Source organism: Panthera onca, chromosome A2 (assembly GCF_046562875.1).
Source record: "Panthera onca isolate mPanOnc1 chromosome A2, mPanOnc1 haplotype 2, whole genome shotgun sequence".
In the NCBI taxonomy this organism is placed as follows: domain Eukaryota; kingdom Metazoa; phylum Chordata; class Mammalia; order Carnivora; family Felidae; genus Panthera; species Panthera onca.
The window spans coordinates 10,631,240-10,639,438 of NC_138340.1; the positions used below are offsets into that span (position 1 = coordinate 10,631,240).

At 39.8% G+C, this 8,199-nt stretch overlaps 1 pseudogene; it reads left to right on the forward strand.

Moving 5' to 3' along the window:
* Positions 1 to 6,446: 6,446 nt before the first annotated feature.
* Positions 6,447 to 7,428, forward strand: LOC132679764 (olfactory receptor 7A10-like; annotated as a pseudogene).
* Positions 7,429 to 8,199: the final 771 nt, after the last annotated feature.

The following is an 8,199-nucleotide window of genomic DNA, read 5'->3' on the forward strand; positions in this document are numbered from 1 at the left end:
GTTAGCCATCTGGACGTCTTCTTTGGAGAAGTGTCTATTTGTGTCTTTTGCCCATTTCTTCACTGGATTATTTGTTTTTCAGGTGTTGAGTTTGATAAGTTCTTTATAGATTTTGGATACTAACCTTTATCTGATATGTCCTTTGCAAATATTTTCTCCCATTCCATTGTTTGACTTTTAGTTTTGCTTATTGTTTCCTTTGCTGTGCAGAAGCTTTTGATTTTGATGAGGTCCCAATAGTTCATGTTTGCTTTTGTTTGCTCTGCCTCCGGAGACGTGTTGAATAAGAAGTTGCTGCGGCTGAGGTCAAAGAGGTTTTTGCCTGCTTTCTCCTCGAGGATTTTGATGGCTTCCTGTTTTACATTTAGGTCTTTCATCAATTTTGAGTTTTTGTTGTGTCTGGTGTAAGAAAGTGGTCGAGGTTCATTTTTTCTGCCTGTGGCTGTCCAGTTTTCCTAGCATCATTTGCTGAAGAGACTGTGTTTATTCCTTTGGATATTCTTTCCTGTTTTGTCAAAGATTAGTTGACCATACATTTGTGGGTCCATTTGTAGGTTCTCTATTCTGTTCCTTTTTCTGAGTGTCAGTTTTTGTGCCAGTACCATCCTGTCTTGATGATTACAGCTTTGTAATACATCTTGAAGCCCGGGATTATGATGCCTACAGCTTTGGTTTTCTTTTTCAGGATTTCTTTGGCTATTCAGAGTCTTTTTTGGGTCCATACAAATTTTAGGATTGTTGTTTCTAGGTCTGAAGAATGCTGGTGTTATTTTTATAGGGACTGCAGTGAATATGGAGATTGCCTTGGGTAGTATTGACATTTTAACAATATTTGTTCTTCCTGTGCAGGAGCATGGAATATTTTTCCATTTCTTTGTGTCTTCTTCAATTTCATTCATAAGCTTTCTGTAGGTTTCAGTGTATAGATTTTTCACCTCTTTGGTTAGGCTTATTCCTAGGTATTTCATGTTTTTTGGTGCAACTGTAAATGGGATCGATTCATTGTTTTCTCTGTCTTGTTGCTTCATTATTGGTGTATAACCGATTTCTGTGCATTGATTTTATATCCTGCGACTTTGCTGAATTCACGGATCAGTTCTAGTGGCATTTTGGTGGAATCTTTTGGGTTTTCCATATAGACTATCATGTCATCTGTGAAGAGTAAAACTTTGAACTCCACCTTGCCAATTTGGATGCTTTTATTCCTTTATGTTGTCTGATTACTGGGGCTAGGACTTCCAACACTACGTTAAATAGCAGTGGCGAGCATGGACTTCCCTGTTACATTCCTGACATTAGGGGGAAATCTCTCAGCTTTTACCCATTGATCATATTAGCGATGGGTCTTTCATATGGCTTTTGATCTTGAGGTATAATCCTTCTATCCCTACTTTCTTGAGGGTTTTTATCGAGAAAGGATGCTGTATTTTGTCAAATGCTTGTTGAGGATTTTTGTGTCCCTGTTCATCAGGGAAATTGGTCTATAGTTCTGTTTAGTGGGGTTTTTGTCTGGTGTTGGAATCAAAGTAATGCTAGCTTCATAGAATGAGTTTGGAAGTTTTCCTTCCATTTCTGTTTTTTGGAACAGCTTTGAAAGAATAGCTCTTACTTCTTCTTTAAATGTTTTTTAGAATTCCCCTGGAAAGCCATCTGGCCCTGGCTCTTGTTGTTTGGGAGAATTTTGATTACTAATTCAATTTCTTCAATGGTTATGGGTCTGTTTAAATTTTCCATTTCTTCTGGTTTCAGTTTTGGTAGCTTATACGTTTCTAGGAATTTGTCCATTTCTTCCACATTGCCCAATATGTGGACCTATACTTGCTCATAATATTCTCTTATTTTTGTTTGTATTTCTTCAGTGCTGGTTTTAATCTCTGCTCTTTCATTCTTGATTTTATTTATTTGGGTCCTTTCCTTTTTGTTTTTGATCAAATTGGCTAGGGGCTTATCAATGTTGTTAATCTTTCAAAGAACCAGTTCCTGGTTCCTTTGATCTGTTCTACTATTTTCGTTTGTTTGTTTTTGTTTCAGTAGCATTGATTTCTCCTTTAATCTTATTAACTACCCATCTCTCATTTGCTGTTTTTTTCCATCCCTTTATGGTGTAAGGTTAGGTTGTGTATCTGAGACCTTTCTTCCTTCTATAGATGGCCTGGATTGCTATATACTTCCCTTTTATGACTGTCTTTCCTGTGTCCCAGAAGTTTTGGGCTGTGATGTTATCATTTTCATTGGCTTCCATGTCCTTTTTAATTTCCTCTTTCACCTCTTTGTTAGCCCATTCATTCTTTAGTAGGTTACTCTTTAGTCTCCAAGTATTTGTTGCCTTTCCAAATTTTTTCTTGTGGTTGATTTCGAGTTTCATAGCGTTGTGATGTGAAAATATGCATGTTATGATCTCGATCTTGTAATTGTTGAGAGCTGATTTGTGTCCCAGTATACGATCTATTCTGGAGAATGTTCGCTTGAGAAGAATGTGTATTCTGGTGCTTTAGGATGAAATGTTCTGCATATATCTGTTCAGTCCATGCAGTCCAGTGTGTCAATCAAAGCCACTATTTCCTTGCTGATTTTGTGTTTAGATGATCTGTCCACTGTTGTAAGTGGGGGGTTGAAGTCCTCTACTATTATGGTATTATTATCAACGAGTTTCTTTATATTTGTGATTAATTGATTTATATATTTGGGTGTTTCCATGGTTGAGGCATACATGTTTATAGTTGTTAGATCTGCTTCATGGATAACCCCTTAATTATGATATAATGCCCTTCTTCATCTCTTGCTACAGTCTTTCTTTTAAAATCTACGTTGTCTGATATAAGTATGGCTACTCTAGCGTTCGTTTGAAGATCATTAGCATGATAGATGGTTCTTCATCCACTTACTTTCAATCTGAAGGTTTCTTTAGGTCTACAATGGGTCCCTTGTAAACAGCGTATAGATGGATCTTATTTTCTTATCCATTCTGTTATCCTGTGTCCTTTGATTGGAGTGTTTAGTCCATTGACATTTAGAGTGAGTACTGAAAGGCATGCATTTGTTTCAACATGTTGTCTGCAGAGTTGGAGTTTCTGGTGGTGTTGTCTGGTCCTTTCTAGTCTTTGTTGCTTTTTTTTTTTCCTTTTTTTTGCTTTTCTCTCCTCAGAGAATCTCCCAAACATTTCTTGCTGAGCTGGTTTAGTGGTCATTAACTCCTTCAGCTTTTGTTTCTCTGGGGAACATTTTTTTTTAATCTCACCTCTTATTTTGAATGACAGCCTTGCTGGATAAAGAGTTCTTGGTTGCATATTTTTGGATTCAGCACATTGAATATACCCTTCTGCTCTTTTCTTGGCTGCCAAGTTTCTGTGGATAGGTCTGCTTTAACCTGAACTGTCTTCCCTTGTAGGTTAAGGCCTTTCTTCCCCCTTGGTGCTTTCATGATTCTTTCCTTGTCTGAGAATTTTGTGAACTTGACTATGATAATCTTGATGGCCAGTTTTTGTTGAATCTAATGGGAGTTCTCTGTGATTCCTGGATTTTGATGTCTGTGTCTTTTCCAAGATTAGGAAAATTTTCCACTATGATTTGCTCACATCAGCCTTCTACCCCTTTTCCTCTCTCTTCATCTTCTGAGACCCCTATGATTTGGATGTTATTCCTTTTTAATGAGTCATTGAGTTATCTAATATTATATCCTACTCTTTTGCCTCAGTTTCCTTCTTTTTTTCTGCTTCCTTATTCTCCATAAATTTGTCTTCTCTGTAACTGATTCGCTGCTCTGCTTCATCCAACCTCACCACCATGGCTTCCATTCGAGATTCCATCTCTGGTTTAGCATTTTTTATTTCATCCTGGATAGCTTGTACTTCTTTTGTCTTCACAGAAAGAGATTCTATGCTTTTTCAACCTCAGCTAGTGCTCTTATTATCATGATTCTAAATTCTGTTCAGACTTCCTGTTGTATCTGTGCTGATTACGCCCCTCGCTGTCATTTTTTTCCTGTTTATTTTGTGGTGAATTCCTTCGTTTCATCATTGTGGAGTAAGAAAAGGGATTAATAAAGTAAATAAAAGTAAAAATTAAAAAAATTAAAACAACATAAAAAATAAAATAAAGGATGCTAACTCCTAGGTTTGTTTTGGTCAGGTTGTTGTAAGAAGCATGATAGAATAGAGATAGAAGGGGAAGAAAAGAAAATAAAAAAAATGGAAAAAAAAGAAAAACGTTTGGAATTAAAAATATGAATACAATAAAAGAATAAAATGAAATGACGAAAGTCAAATAGAATTTTAAAAAATTACAAAAATGTAAAAAAGTAAGGAAAATTTAAAGAAAATATTTTTTATAAAAACGGAAAAAAATCAATTATTTTCCTTTTCTGTATTCAGGAGTAATAAAAGAAAAGGAAAAGAAAAATACTGAACAGATGGACCAGCACACAGAATGAAATATGATTGAAAATGCATCCAGTTTCCACTAAAGTCAAACTATGAAGCACTTTATAGTCTGTAAACTACATAGGCAGAGAGACTGGTGATGTTCCTCTAGATTGTGGTTGGCCTGGTTGGGCGGTGCTTGGTAGTGACTTTGTTCTGCACTAGATGACGCTGCTTAGTTTAATGCGGTTGATCGCTGTGGTGCATGAAAGTGCTTATGTACATATGCGGGAGGGGTGAAAATGACGTCACCCAGTCCCCCAGTCTCTAGTATCAGAAGTCTATCTTCTCATTGATTGGCAATCAAGCACCCTTCCTTTGTCTCTGGCTTCTGTCCACTCCCCATTTCTCCACTGTCTGTGACCAAGCTGTCAGCTTGCCAGAGGACACCTCCCTCCCAAATTTTATCTCAGATAGGGCAATGTTTACAAACTCCTCATTTCTGAGGGCCAAGCAGCTTTGACCCTCTCAGACCCTCTGGGGGAGGGTCCACCAAGCAATGTCTTGGTGCCTGCCCACCCCTGCTACGTTTGTGTGACCGTGCTGCTGCAGATGCCCAGAGATTGTGGCCAGGTGCCCCAGAAAATGTTGGTGTGATTGTGTAGTAGCAGCATTTCAGAGATTATGGTAAATCACAGCACCTATCTGGCACCAGGCTTCACCCTTACCATCGTTGTTCCAACAGCAGCAATGTGGCTGTTCTCCAGGGTCTGCTGGGACCTTTGCCTGTGGCGAGGCTGCACGGCCTCTACCAAATATCCTCCCAGCAGAGAAATTGCCTCTCCCCGTGTGGCCTGAGGACCCCTCGAGCCTTGTTGTCTGTTTCTGGGGACACACCCTCCCCACCAGAGCTCTCCCAGGTATCGAGCTGTGGAGTTTCAGACTCTATGCTCCCCTGTTTATAGCCTCTTCATGAAATTGAAACCCTCTCCTTTCTCTCTTCTCCCTGTTTTTGTTCAGTCCACTCTTTCTCTTTCTCTCCAGCTGCTTTTTTTGTTGGGCAGTGCTTCTCCTATACTCTCCCCCACCTCCATCCTCTCTCCACCAGCAAAAACAGCTCCCTGCCCTCCATAGCTTCTCTCTTCCCCAGTTCACCTCTCCACGCTGTGTACCTGCCAAATTCTGTGGTTCAAGTTGTGCAGATTGTTGTGTTATTCCTCAGATCAGGTTTCTAGATATGCAAGATGGTTTGGTGTTGATTAAGTTGCATTTCAGTGAGGAGAGAGACAAAAAACCTTCCATGTTCCTCCGCCATCTTGGCCTCTCCCCAACATTGCCTTAGAATGTTTCGACTGATACAGGAGGCTTTGAGCTCCTCTCTCTCTTATTTACATCCCACTCCTACACCCGTTGTGTTACCTGCTCTGCTCACAACTTTGTCTTTTATATTGCCTGATGGCTTTGGGTGAGCTCTTGACTCAAGGTCTTTGCACATGCGATTTCTCTGCCTTAACTGGTTTTCTCAAAGTTATCCACATGGTTCATGCATCCGTGAGTTTTCCAGCTCAGAAGCCCCTGATCAGTCATGACACAAAGGCAGGTTTTCCTTCCACTTAGGACTACTGTGTCCCGAACTTTTTTCCTTATTAGTTGTAACCACCACCTGAAACACCATTTATGCCTTTATTAATATTCTGTTCCTCCCTCTGACACACACACATCTTAGACTGTCTTGTTAAGGTGAAACACACATTCCTACTGCATTTGTGCAATGCTGTTAAAAATACTTGTCACAAGATAATGTGTTAAATTTTCTCGGGTGGAAAAAAAAAAGGTCCCAGGAAATTTATGGAGGAGAACATTGCTTTGGATAATTGTTTCGATTCAGAACAAGAATTGTGAACAATTTAAGACTCATGGAAAACATGGACATTTGAGAGTCCCTGAAATTTTCTGGTGTATATTCTAGATTGGTAGGGAGTGTGTAAGAATTAATGGATGAAGCATTTTGAAAAGATAGCATTTCTTATACTTCTGTGATCCTGCTGCTACCTTTACAATGCTCTTGTCTCTGTTCCAGCTGTTTTCATCAGTTACATGGAAGGAAGAAATCAAACCAGTGTTACAGAGTTTATCCTCTTGGGACTCTCAGACCAGGGGGAGCTGCAGTCACTGCTCTTTTGGCTGTTTCTGTCCATGTACCTGGTCACCTTCACTGGGAACCTGCTCATGATCCTGGCCATTATCACAGACTCCCGCCTCCACACGCCCATGTACTTCTTCCTCTCCAACCTGTCCTTTTCAGACATCTGTTTCACCTCCACCACCATCCCAAAGATGCTGCTGAACATCCAGACGCAGAGCAGAGCGATCTCCTACGAAGGCTGCCTCAGCCAGATGTACTTTTTCATGCTTTTTGCAGGAATAGACAACCTCCTCTTGACAGTTATGGCCTATGACCGGTTCGTGGCCATCTGTCAGCCACTGCACTACATGGTCATCATGAACCCCAAGTTCTGTGGCATTCTGCTTCTGGGATCCTGGTTATTGAGTGTTCTTGTCTCTCTATTACATGACTTACTGATTTTGCGACTCTCTTTTTGCACAGAGTTGGAAATCCTTCACTTTTTCTGTGAACTTAAGCAGGTGATCCAACTTGCTTGCTCTGATACCTTCCTCAATGACCTGGCGATGTATTTGTCAAGTGGACTTCTGGGTGTTGTTCCACTCACTGGCATCCTCTCCTCTTACTCTAGAATTGTAGCCTCCATTTTGAGAATTTCATCAGTGAAGGGCAAGTATAAAGCATTTTCCACGTGTGGGTCTCATCTCTCAGTTGTGTCCTTGTTCTATGGTACAAGCCTTGGTGTGTATTTTAATTCTGCTGCTTCACAAAACTCCAGCACAGGTGCCATAGCCTCAGTCATGAGCCATCACGGTGGTGATGCCCATGCTGAACCCCTTCATCTATGGTCTCAGGAACAGAGACATCAAGCAAGCCCTGAGAAAGCTCTTTACTCGAGAGACATTGTCTGTATGTAGGTTTCTTTGTTTTGGGATAAAGACTTGAGTAACAGGGCTTAAAACCCTAGAAGACCTAGATCATGATATTTGTATCAGTTCATAGGCTGGCAATGTGCATTTTTTCTTCTTAACTTATTAATTAGCTGTAAGTTTTCATACATCACAAGCAACTATTTTGTCTGTAGCTTTTTAAAGTTCATTTATTTATTTTGAGCATGATAGCAAGAATGAGTAGGGGTAGCCAGAGGGAGATTGATGGAATATCCCAAGATATGTCCATGCTGTCAGCGCAGAGCATGAAGTGGGACTCAATATCACAAACTGTGAGGTTTTGATCTGATCCATAATCAAGAGTTGGACTCTTATCTGGCTGAGCTACCCAGGAACCCCTTTACTGAATTTCTTTAAAACTGTTTAGTCTTCGTATTAAATTCCATTACATGGATTTTTAGGAGAAAATTTTAATGTGTATTCATTTTTTTTTTTTGAGAAAGAGATAGAGAGAGAGAGAGAATAAATCAGAAGTAGGCTCCAGGCTATGAGCTATCAGCACAGAGGGTGATGTAGGGCTTGAAACCATGAATTGTGAGGTCATGACATGAACCAAAGTCAGACGCTCAAAAAATTCAGCTACCCAGGTGTCCCCATTGCATGGATATTTAAGAACATATACATAATATAGCAAATTGAGTACTTATAATGTGATAGGAGGAGTCAATGGAGTAAATGTGAAATGCTTTTTCTCTGGGTTGAAAGCAGGTGTCAGAGTATCTGCTTTTTGAGGAAAATAATTGAACCTATCACAGGTTATATACAA